The sequence below is a fragment of the Rhyacophila brunnea genome, unplaced genomic scaffold (assembly GCF_057557595.1).
Source record: "Rhyacophila brunnea isolate RB1 unplaced genomic scaffold, BYU_Rbru_1.0 scaffold_4, whole genome shotgun sequence".
In the NCBI taxonomy this organism is placed as follows: Eukaryota; Metazoa; Arthropoda; class Insecta; order Trichoptera; family Rhyacophilidae; genus Rhyacophila; species Rhyacophila brunnea.
In genome coordinates, this window is record NW_028233068.1 from 18,503,359 (window position 1) to 18,515,768 (window position 12,410).

General features: G+C 29.2%; 1 long non-coding RNA gene across 1 annotated transcript in view; it reads left to right on the forward strand.

The window, feature by feature from the left end:
- LOC147067039 (uncharacterized) overlaps positions 1 to 12,410 on the forward strand; it is a 428,769-nt gene that overhangs the window by 158,272 nt on the left and 258,087 nt on the right. Inside the window, exon 2 of the long non-coding RNA XR_015071507.1 lies at positions 5,876 to 6,439. This is a non-coding gene — a long non-coding RNA (uncharacterized LOC147067039). The remainder of the gene's footprint in view (positions 1 to 5,875; positions 6,440 to 12,410) is intronic.

Here is a 12,410-nt window from a genome sequence, read left to right on the forward strand (position 1 = left end):
AGCTGTGAACACGTCAATTTGTTTTGTGATGGCGTCGGCGGAATTAATTCTTAAATCGTGTAAAGATGACTAAAAACGTTACCCATTTACTTGAAGAAGAAACCATGTCAATGAATATACTATTATTATTTCTAATAGAACAATAGACATTTATATAAAATGAACGCATGTTGAATTTTTATGACAAATTATGTTTTGTTCTGCACGCGTCGTTTGCACAATCTTCGCGTCGCGTAGTCACGATCGTCTTAGACCGTGCCCCAGCTGAAGTATAGCCTTAAATAATATGACATTTTGAATTATTATAGTGTAAAGCATCTTACTTTTATATACATGTATCGATGGAGTACAGCTGCACAATTTATAAAATTAAATTAAATTACAAAAAATGAATGGGAATTGAACAATATTTTTTTTAATAATATGATTAAAAAGCTTTTTTTCGGACTTTTGCCGCCCTCTGAATCATGCTACCCGGGTGCCTTGCACCCATAACACCCCCGCTTGGCGCGCCCCTGAATTAAAAACTATAAAATCGTTAGTTGTTCAAAATCAATCTAAGTCATATTTATATTATTCACACGCATTCAAATTAACGGTACTTTATAGCGCCTGTACACGTGCATGGATTTACTTGGACCAATAGTGTGTATTTTAAACTATTGCGATAATAACTGTCTACACGTAAATGTGCTGACTGTCTCGCCAATCTCATTCTTCAAGAATATCGAGACGTGATGTTGTCATTTTTTTGTACTATTTTACTGGTAGTGAAAATCGGTTAACCTCAAAATAAGACTGCGCGGTGTAGTTCGTTTTTTTGCCATCAGGTTCAGTACTATCGTTCTATTGCGAAGGTGGAGATATTGCTCGGTTAAGTTGTCGCGAAAAAATTCAGAAGCTTCTAAACTTTTTTGATTCATGCGTGCAATCTTGCAAATTGTATGATAATACATGTTTACTAGTGCATTTTCTTATTATGGCCACGATAATACGTACTGTCAGCAGTAAATCCATACACGTGTAAACGGGGTATTATAATTCAGGAACAATTACCCTGCTTACCATACTTTCATATAAATAGCACCCTTAGGTGCAGACTAAACTGAGTTTGATTTGGGTAGCTTTTTCCTCTTTCAAAAATAGAAATTCTTTTTATTCATTTTAAAAATATAACTGAGTACGTCTTTTTTGTGATACAACTAAGCAGCGTATCAAACTCTGAAACTTGACATATTTCAGTCGATTAAGCTTTGAAGAATTTAATAGAATGGCGGATATATTTTTTTTGTTTGTTGTACTACCATCAATATGATTTACTATAACGTCTCTGTTCTGGCAGAACACACTAACTGGAGAATACTAGTTTTGAGTAATTTGACTTTGAAGTGATTAAAATGTTTGGAATGGTCTATCATGTGAGTTTATTAAGTAATCGTAAAAAGGATGACTTTAAAATAAAGACTGTTTATTTATTAAGAAGGTTTCCAGACGGTAAAGTTTTAAGTAAGGAACATTTTGGTATACTAACTCAATATGTCATTATTTCGAATTAGTGTCTTCTGCCAGAACAGTGACGATAATATTTATCAAACTGCCCTAATATTACATTGATATGCTCGTATTTAAATAATTAAAAATCAAGATATAACTTAAATAACAACTGCTGATTTACCTACAGTACAGCATGTCGTCGATCGCGGGATGGATTTTGGTCTTGAAAGTATCAAATACGTCTACATCCAACTCCACACATAAAAATAATATCATGATTTTATTGAGATTTTGAAAGAGATGAAAAAATAACCATTTATATTTTTATTTTCAAAAGTCGTTAATTAATGAACTTACTATGCATAATGAATAATAATTCAAAATACTAATACATTAGAGTTGTGACTCTCCATCATTGAATTTATAGAGATAGTGATCGTTCAAAATATCCTATAGAATGATGAAACCATACACTAAATTTGTCGCCGCAACAACGTGCGACAGTACGCGAAATATATCATAATGCATTTGACGCATTATATTTCCCTACAAACCAACCATCCCGCACAACACTCATATTTAGGATGTGGAACATCATCAGTTGTTTACGCCTGGGAATTTCTCATGAGCAGATGCTCAAGTGCAAGTTAAATGAATCATGAGAAAGCTCGCGTGACGTCATTATATCACTTGATTAGTAATTTTATCACCACAGGAGCGAAGGATAAAGAAAATGCTTAACCCGCTCATTAAACTGAGACGTAGCAGTAGGCTTTTTGCACAGTAGGAACATAGTTTTATAATGAGTGCTATGATTGACAAAAAGAAGGTCAAACATAATATAATTTTCACGACGAATACAGAATTCAGTTAAAGGCGAGTGCTATTTAATTTAATATTATACGATTGTTGAAGTTAAATAACGACAGAAGTAGAATACAATGGATTACTTCCAATTAGATAGTAGATTATAGCCTACTTGATATTTAACATGTTTGAAAAACAGCAATTAACAATGAACAATATTTATTTGAAAATTTAATCATTGTGAATTTAGCATAATATTAGATCGTATCATTTAAATACATATCTAATATCCATTAATGCTTTTGAAATAAACTGTTTGTTTATTATACAATAAATTGTCGGGTTATTGATTTTCGAGAGCTGTTTCCATCTATAATCCAATTTCAACACGGACTGAAGATTCATTTGTTCAATGAAACAATTTGTTTTAAAATAATGGAGTTAAACCACGTAAACGTTAATTAAATCTATGAATATTGATATTTAAAAAAATGCTACTGACCGTTATTATATAAAAAGGTTAGTTTTTAAAATAATGTTATTTTATAATTAATTAATAACGCTCAGCTGAGAGCACTTAGCTATTTTTAAATTGTAATAAAATGCACTGTCCGTTAATTACCAACTGCGTGGCATATTTTTCGTTTTTTGCAATACTGGAAGCAGACCAAAAAATTAGTTGGCATAAATTCGAAAAAATATAATATAATATAAGTACATACATATTATTGTAGAACACAAGTGAAATTAATACATAATATTTGAAGCGAAAATTTTCAATGCGAAAAATACCTGACGTTATGTTTTAATTAATGAATCGTAATAAATTTTCAAATTAAAATTGAACGTTTCTCAAAGTACTCACTAAAGAGCTGCGTTTTCATAACCCGATAATGGGTATATATTTTTAAAAGCTTCATAAACGTATATATTAGAATTTATTTAAAAAAAAATATTTGCACCGAGTGAGGCTTGATCTCATTACCATCCTATTTCGCGTGCTTTGCTTTATCCAATTATGTTCTTGATGTAATCATTAATCACGTTTAAATTTCAGTGTCATGTGTTAATATTTGCAACCATATTTAATCGAGGTATACGTTAACATTAATTCAAAGAAGGCATACGAATGTAAGTTTTAATGTCCTTGTACTTTTAATATATCTATTTCTTTATATTAATAGTGCCAGTACACGTGAATGAATTTATTTGGATCAATAGTATGTATTTTAAACTATCGCGTTTAACTGTTTAACATGTAAATGGGATGACTGTCTCTTGTATAGGTACTTATTTGGAGAAACAAATTTCAATTACAAATTTTCTTTGGCTTTATTTTCAGATTAATTATAATAAACTATTTATTTTTCCTTTCAATTGATTTTTATTCATATGAAAGCTTTTGTAGAATGCTTATATAATTAACAAAAATTGTAGTATTATAGCGCGTGTACGCGTGCATGGATTTACTTGCACCAATAATGTGTATTTAAAACTATCGCGATAATAACTGTTTACACATAAAAGTGCTGACTGTCTCGCCAATGTCATTCTTCAACAGTAAGCGAGACGCGATATTGTCATTTTATGGTACTATTTGACAGGTCTTGAAAACCGGTTAACCTAAAAACAAGTCTCTGCGTGGTTTAGTTAGTTTTTTACCGGCAGATATCGCACAGTTCAATTATCGCGTGAAAATTCAAAAGCTTCTGAACTTTTTTAATCCTTGCATGGAATCTTGCAATTTGCACAATAATATGTGTTTACACGTGCATTTTTTTGTTATGGTCGTGATAATACATACTGTCAGCACTAATTCCATGCACGTGTAAATGGAGTATAAGTTTTAATATGATGGTGATTATATAAAAGCTCCGTACCGTATGCTACACATATAAAGCGTCATTATACCTACATATATTATTATAGAGATTGTAATATCTTCATTTGGAAATAATTGTGTATAAATACGATAAATATAATAAACCCATTTATTTTCATCTAGAGCTGGTACACGTCATATCTATTGTATTAGTTTCAAACATGAAAATCCATCATTATCTTATATTAATATGTCTGTAGGTTATAGATAATTCATATTTTTTATTTTGATGTTCTTATTCTTAACAAAATTGTTCAAGAATTCTTCGGCAAGCAGATATCTGCTTGTGTATACGGTTAGGTAGAGCGCTATCCATTAAGACACGTTTTGTTCTATAAAACGCACGCTGTATGATTTATTTCTTTCGTAATACACGTCCGACAAAAAAACCCAGCCGGAGAACAAAGTTGAACAAATTTTTCCGTTTTACACTTTCCATACAAACTTCCCTCTAGTTCAAAAGTTTAAATTACCTACTCCGTTTAATATAGTGCCTTAAAAGTTCAACTTTAAAGAGTTTTCTCGTTTTTCTCAAGTTGTAACATTTATATTTTGAGTAATATTCATACAAAAATGTATTTCACAACCGTCATCATCAGTGTTGATGAAAATTGCATTTGAACTTTTATACAAAATTTTGTGGTATATTTATATTTTAATAACAGCTGTAAGTTTGTATAGAAAATAAACAATATAATTTTATGTAATAATTATGAATAGTGCAGATAAAAATAGATAATTACGAATGACAATAAACATAAAACAGTTAATCTGTACGAAAAGAAAGTCAACCAAATTAAAAATTAGTTTTAGTCCAGTAATTCAGTCAATACTTGAGCAACATAAGAATAATGTTATAATATAGAGAAATAAGACAAGTACTTAAACAACGTATTAATTATTACCAATAATATAAATTTTATTTTGTAAATTTTAAAGTAATAATTGCTGTAAGTGTAAATTAAAAATATCATAAACGTTGATATAATTTAAAAAAATCTTCACCCTTAGACTATGTCTTCACCAAAATTTTGTTTGATTTTTAAATTTAAAATGTGACCATGGAAAGTGGGAGTAGTAAAAAGTTAATTTAACAGTCTTGAAGCTCGTTTAATGTAGAAAACGTCATCTTAATCAAAGAATTCTGTCTCCTTTATGTTGTATCTTCCATTAGTGCAATGAATCCCCGACATTTCCCGATTAAAAGGTGCTTACGTCGAGTAGACGCATAAAGAAAAAAAGAATGGAATATAAAAATAATGTCTAGAGCATTTTACGATCCCCTAATATCTCAATGAATAGAAGTCTCCCTCGATTTTTTTAATAACTCTAGATTTTTTCGGTTTCCTTTTCACTGTATTTTGCATTTAAAGTACTGTCTGAAGTGTTTTTATATTCCGTAAACGACAAAGAATATTTTTTTGATTATTTTTTGATTTTCTCTGTGTATTTTGGCAAATGATTATTTTTTCTGGGGGGCACTTGCTTTTGTGTGACATTTCCCCTATTATTATTATCTTCACTTATGTTTTATACCATATTTTTTTTATTATTTCATCAAATGGAAGTTGGACAGTTTTCTTTTTATGTTTTTTTTTTGTAATTAAGGATATCTCAAAAATATAATATATAACTAAAAATATGTAATACCTAGTAACAAAAGTATTAATTTTTGTTTTTATTTATTTTCAGATAAATTCCATCGAAGAAATAATACATCCAAGTGTAAAGAAAACTCACCAAGTCAGAATTCGGCTATATGCTCAAATGCTTGTTTTCGTAATAAACTGAAAACATATACGAGAAAACTTTTTATTTAAGCAGCTTTTCTTTAACGGTTCGCCTATTATAAAGACTCAATGAATTACAAAAACCCTTCCTAGAAACTCTAATCAATAGAAACCGAAGTGATTACGGGTATATAATACCGAAAAAATCTCAACCTCATTAAATATACCTTTTAGTAATGGTCAATAGAAAAGCTCCTTATAAAGGTTTTTAATTATCGTATAGTGCTTCGGAAACTGTTAAATAGTCAAAGCTCTTTATAAGTGTTAACGAAAAAAAAATGTGCTGTTATTTTTGTAAGGCGATGTGACGTCATGACAGCAGAAAAGCTATCTAATGCAATAGCGGAAGCAGCAGAGACAAGAGCGGTTTCCGGGATTAACCGGAAACGACAAGCCTCCAGGTTAAGATGGAGGCCAACTTCCGTTTGGTACATGGCGCTCGTCCTTCTTGCTCTAATGATGACGGGTAAGTCTTTAGAACTTTGCCTTCTTTATCTTGTTTTTAATCTGAAAAGGTTTTTCTCAAGTAATATGCAGAAGACTTTACTTAACGAGGATGTCGTTATTTTAGCATTTATAGAAGTAAGAAAAAGTTCCTCTTGGTATTTTACTTTCACCAAAAGTTTTTTTAATTAAACTATCTAAAATCGTTCTTATATAAAATATAGCACATTCATAATGACTTTTTCCAAAGATACGAGAAATATCCTGTAGTACTTATAATATATACGAGTAAGTTGTCCCGTTCTACCCGTTCTACAAGGTAACCTTGAATAAAGAAACTTATGTAGGTATATAATACACATTTTTTATTTGACATATTCATCATCTGAATTTAGGCTTCCATGCAAATATTGCGGGTGTCTGAATGAAATCCGGTATGGATTATAATACAGGTGTGCTTATATGATGCTTAAGTGGGGCTTGAAAAAGTCCCTGCTTTGCAAGTATCATGAGATTCAGCACATCGTGCCTTCCCTGGAGGAGTTTTAGCCATACACAAGACACTATTGAATGGATTGATTGCCTTTCGATTCTACTAGTTCTGTAATTTTATTTTCTAAAATGCTTTACTTATTGTTTTTTAACTATCGCCATATGATATAATTAATATCATCACCGGCGGGTATCCAGGGAAACTTTGTTATTGGTTAGCGACCACCGTGTCACTGTGTGACTGCATTTATCCAGCGGTTATCTACATGACAAGTTTGTAAATCTTTTTCGTATCGCGTTTCATGTATGATATTTATGCATTGTGTCAATAATGTACATTTTCACTCTATATTACGCTAATTAATTATTGTAATTTCTGATTTACATTACATTACCCAAGTGAATATTCCAAAGCAGAGGAGAATAGTTTGGCTGAGTTTATGTTACCTTTCCGGATACCTTTTCTAATGGGAAACCTATAAGACGATATATGATTTTCCATCACTGTGTATATTATTCAGGACGATATTATATATTACCGCCTGGAGATTACTTAGCTGCAGAAAGTTATTAATACTTCGATTCAAAAAAAAAATGGTCTACAATATTAATGAATTTTGAAATAACAATTCCGGTTTATAGAATTCGAAAAAAAAATCTCATTATTGGTGAATAATAATCGGTAAATTATCGCCTGCAACTATTGTGAGCTTAAGTCAAATTCAGTATAATTATGTTTTCGTATATTTATGTTTCTATTGTGTTACGAGTAAGATATTTTTTTATAATGCAGTGGCGAACGGTGAAGGTGGGCTGTTAAGATTTGACATACATAGTGCACATTAAACTTTGTCAGTCTTGCTTACTTGTTGTCATTGAACTAAAAATACAATTTGCAGATGGTGATGGTTAGTTTTTTAAGTCCTGCCTGTGCCAAACCATAATCGATATATCAAATTTTTCTATCATAAAATATTTCAATATATGTATGGTTTAATGGCATAATTTTAGATATTTTGTAAATAAACGAATATTTTTTATTATAGCTTGGATTAGGCAGGGTTAATTGAATTTAAAAAAAACTAACTATCACTATCTGCAAATTGTATTCTCAGTTCAACGAAAGCAAATACGTTTGACTGACAAACTTTAGTGTGCAATATTTATGTCAGATCTTGAGAGCCTACCTCCACCCTTAGCCACTGCTATAAAGGTTACATACTTACATAATAATATACTATGTAAATAAATTGTTGTCTTATCATTGGGAACTATATTTTTTTTGAACTAGTTACTTCTTTAATAATACAGAAATATACAAAGAGTGCCATTCTTAAAATGGGACTCCTCCTTAACAATCGAGACCTTAACCTTGACATTAGACTGCATTTGGTTTGCTATAATTTGATCTTAATTATTTTCTATGATATCGAGGTATGGACTCTAAACCAAGAGAAATTACAAAATGTTGAGGCTTTAGAGATGTAGCTTGAAGCATTCTTAAAATTCCTTCGACCGACCACATGATGAATGGAAAAATACCTTGAAGCTCCGCGTAGTAGCAAACCAGAAAACTACCTGGATACCTAATACCTGGACCAAGATAAGGTGAATGGTAAATGTAGCAGGGGACGTCGCCGCCGTGATTAGTACGAGGGCAGCTCTATCATTTTGACTTATACAATTTTACATAACATAGTGATGACCGATTTAAAATAGTATCGAGGTACTTAATCAAAGAGGCATTACATTCATTATGATAAAACATACTATTTGGGTAAGATCACATAATACATAGATTATTTAGAATGTCATCTTTATCGTACCAAAAGTATAACAGAGTTAGAACTTTTAATAATTCACATTGTAAGTTAATGAAAAATATAATATGGAACCAGTAACGTTCTTTATTAAAATGTATCTACTGTAATGTTAGGAATTGTCATTAACACATTTTTGGTTTAGCACCGTCAACACTATGAATTACAATACCGAATGAAATTATCAATCTCAATTTTTCGGTATTACTTATTAAAAACCAGTGTTAATACCGGTATTCGTTTACACATACATCATACATAGAAAAGAAATATTTATCAATAAAGAAAGCTATACAAATTTTTTAAATCATTATTATTTAATTCTTAACAAATAAAATATCTAAGTAGGTACCTACATAATATTCTGAAAATATCTGAAATATCAGTCCATCACTCTTCGAGAGAGACGCTCTTGTATCATTTTTACTGATTGGTGTAGATAACTGATTAGTGGTCTATTTTGATAGATCAACTCCTTAAATATAAAATGCAGAGAAGCGTCCGTACTCAAAATATTTGCGCTTTGGCAGCACAGAGCTTCTGCACTCAATTTAATAAGCAATAAAATAGAAAGTAATGAAAAAATGATATTAAATTATTTTTTCAAAAAAGGTAAAGCATGTAGATACCTACTAACTTAATACCAAAAATACCGGTATTTTTAATATTTGAAACCGGTATTTCTGTAGCAATAAATACTGGAATACCGTTAATGCAATCCCTAGTCGACACTCCTACAAACAACCGCTTGGAAATAATCTTTGCATATTGTAATTTACTACAGGGAAGTATGCTAGTATTTTAATATCCCTCGGGATAATTTTGGTTCAATTATCAAAGCATAAATCGAAAATAATCCAAAAACTTTTTCCGAGTGCGCTTCTTGTGTTTTGATTCGAGGTTTTCGTTTTGCTAATAATTGAACGGCAATCAAACAAACGAATGAATAAACGATGAAAATCAAATTTTAATGAACTCAAAAATAAACTTTACTGTTTTAAACTTGAGATACAATTTTGAGGGATATTTTCCCTTGAATTTGACCTCGTACTTCTTGGATATTGTTTAGCAATTATTATTAAATTGAAAAATAATTTACAACAGTTTTCATAAAACGTACTTACCCATTTGTTAATAATTGTATTTATTAAATTATACTCGTACTAACATATTAACACTTATATCGTATTAAGTAGCCATAATAAATTTAATATCGAATACATACGTCATATTAACATTATATGGTAGTCAAAAGATTGTACTATCATTTTAAAATTTATCTAAATAGTGGCATAACTAGAAATAATAAATGCTGAGCCCCTATGCAATGTTCAACTCAATAATTATATTATGGTTTATATTCCCGTGCTCTTTGATATGGAAAATTGATCTAATACTACAATTTCTACTAATTATATAAGCATTCTGCAAAAGCTCTAATATAAAAAAAATCAATTGAAAGACATAATTAAATAGTTTATATTTAAACTGAAAATAATGCTAAAGAAAATTTAAAATTGAAATCTGTTTCTATAAAGAAGTATACAATTATTATGAAAAATATACGAGGAAAATTTAATATTACACTCGTTACTTTTATTTACTCAAGCACTGTTAATTTGTTCCAACAACGTTTGATGATATTATAATATAAGAACACTAAAAATAGTTATTTTAATAATTTGACATATTTTCGGGGTACTGGTAATATAACATAATATTTGAATTGCATTTGTTTTATTCTCGCCATCGCCAACAGGGATTTTTATCTCAGTATATATGTACTGTTTATGCTTCGAGGTGTAAATTGTTTTTGTATATTTTTTTTTATAAATGGCCAAATTAATATTATCTATTATCTTAAATTTCGAAACTATTATCATTTCGAGAGCTTTATGAAAACTGAATCTGTTTGTTTCAAAGTCAGTAACTAAGATTTTGACTGAAAATAGAATATTTTCTTTTTATCAAGATTAATTAGTAAAAAATTATTGGAAAAACCTAGCGAAATAAAATGACATTATTGTCATTAATATTAATAAAAAAAATGGCGTGTAATGAATATAAACGACTTTGCAGTGAACCTCTGATTTAATTTTATTTAACCGATAAACGGAGCTGGATTTGATATTTTATGAGAATATTGAAAAGTACCTACTTACAAAATCAAATTCGACTTTGAAACTAAATAGCCTAAAATAACAAAAATACAATTAGTTATTATTTTATATTCGATACCATATAAGCACAAGATTTACGTACATTATTAGATTACTATCATTGAAAATAATATATAATATATTTTTTTAAACTCGGAATATACAGATTTTTGAAATTTTTTTAGAAAAAATGTGGGACTCAAACCTCACATATTTTCACTGCTTGGGTAAAATTCTCCCAATTGAACTAGTTGCCCACATCACTCATGCAATTTTAATCTAATATTAAATTTCATTTATTTAATGTATTTCTAGTTGATACTCATCTACTAATGAATGTCGCAAACTAAAAAAACATTTTTCCTTTGCAACGTATCGTGACTTTTAATAATTGTCTTTATTTTACATAGATGTTATCTTTGTAGAAATTCTATATTATTATATATGATGTCATTAGACTATCGCTTCTATTCCATTGTACTTTCAATTTATAAAGTAACCAAACAATTTATCAGCAGATGACATTTTAATTGATATTATTTTGACCAAATTGATGGAAGATAATAATAAAATAATTGCTGTGTATTCATTATAACAAGTCTTGAAGCTAAATATTCCATAGCCATACGTCATAAAAATAACGTATTAATTATATTGCTAATGTAATACATTACCGTAATAGCATGTAACCAGATTACAATAACTATACTAATAGTGGTAATAACATAAAGAAACTGTATAGTTTTTTTTATAAAAAAACATAAAACTTAAGTGATAAAAATGAAACCAATATTTTTTTATTTGTTTATGAAAGTTTCAAAAGTTTAGACAAAAAGAAAAACATGTAGAAAATATTTTTTCGTACCTTATCAGATAGATAACCCATTAATAATTACTATCAACCGCAATGAACGTCTCTTTACTCTAGTGAATGCCCAGTCTTTTTTGTTTGCGATGCCTATGAAAGTGAATTTAAAGACTTAAATGTAATACATGTTCTTGATAATTTCCATTTTAAATAGTTAATACTATATTTAATAATCATTCCAAAAATATTAAAATGACTTTTTTAACTAGAAAAAACAATAAAAAATATTTTTTTTTGAAAGCCATCGTATTTTATAAATATTTTTATCACTAAAATTTAGTTCATTCTGTTTTGTGACCAATTAAGGTAAATAATTTGATAGGCATTTACCTAAATTTTGATTGTTGTAATTTTAGGTACCTTAGTTAAAAAATAGTCATATGAAATAATTCGCATGACTTATAGACGGATCGATAGGTTAAAGACAAAAGCAAGCAATTTCTTTATAGATTTTATTCTAATACTTTGTATATTCCAAAGGTTTTTTTAAAATTATGTTTTTTTTTTAAATATAGAATCTAACATTCTCAAGCCTTCCTTATTCACTGTTGCATAAAAATATATAATTGAATCAATGATTTCTTTCACTAATAATATTATTTTAACGTGGAAAATTTCTTCATTAGTAATATTGAGGTTAACTTTGCATTTGTG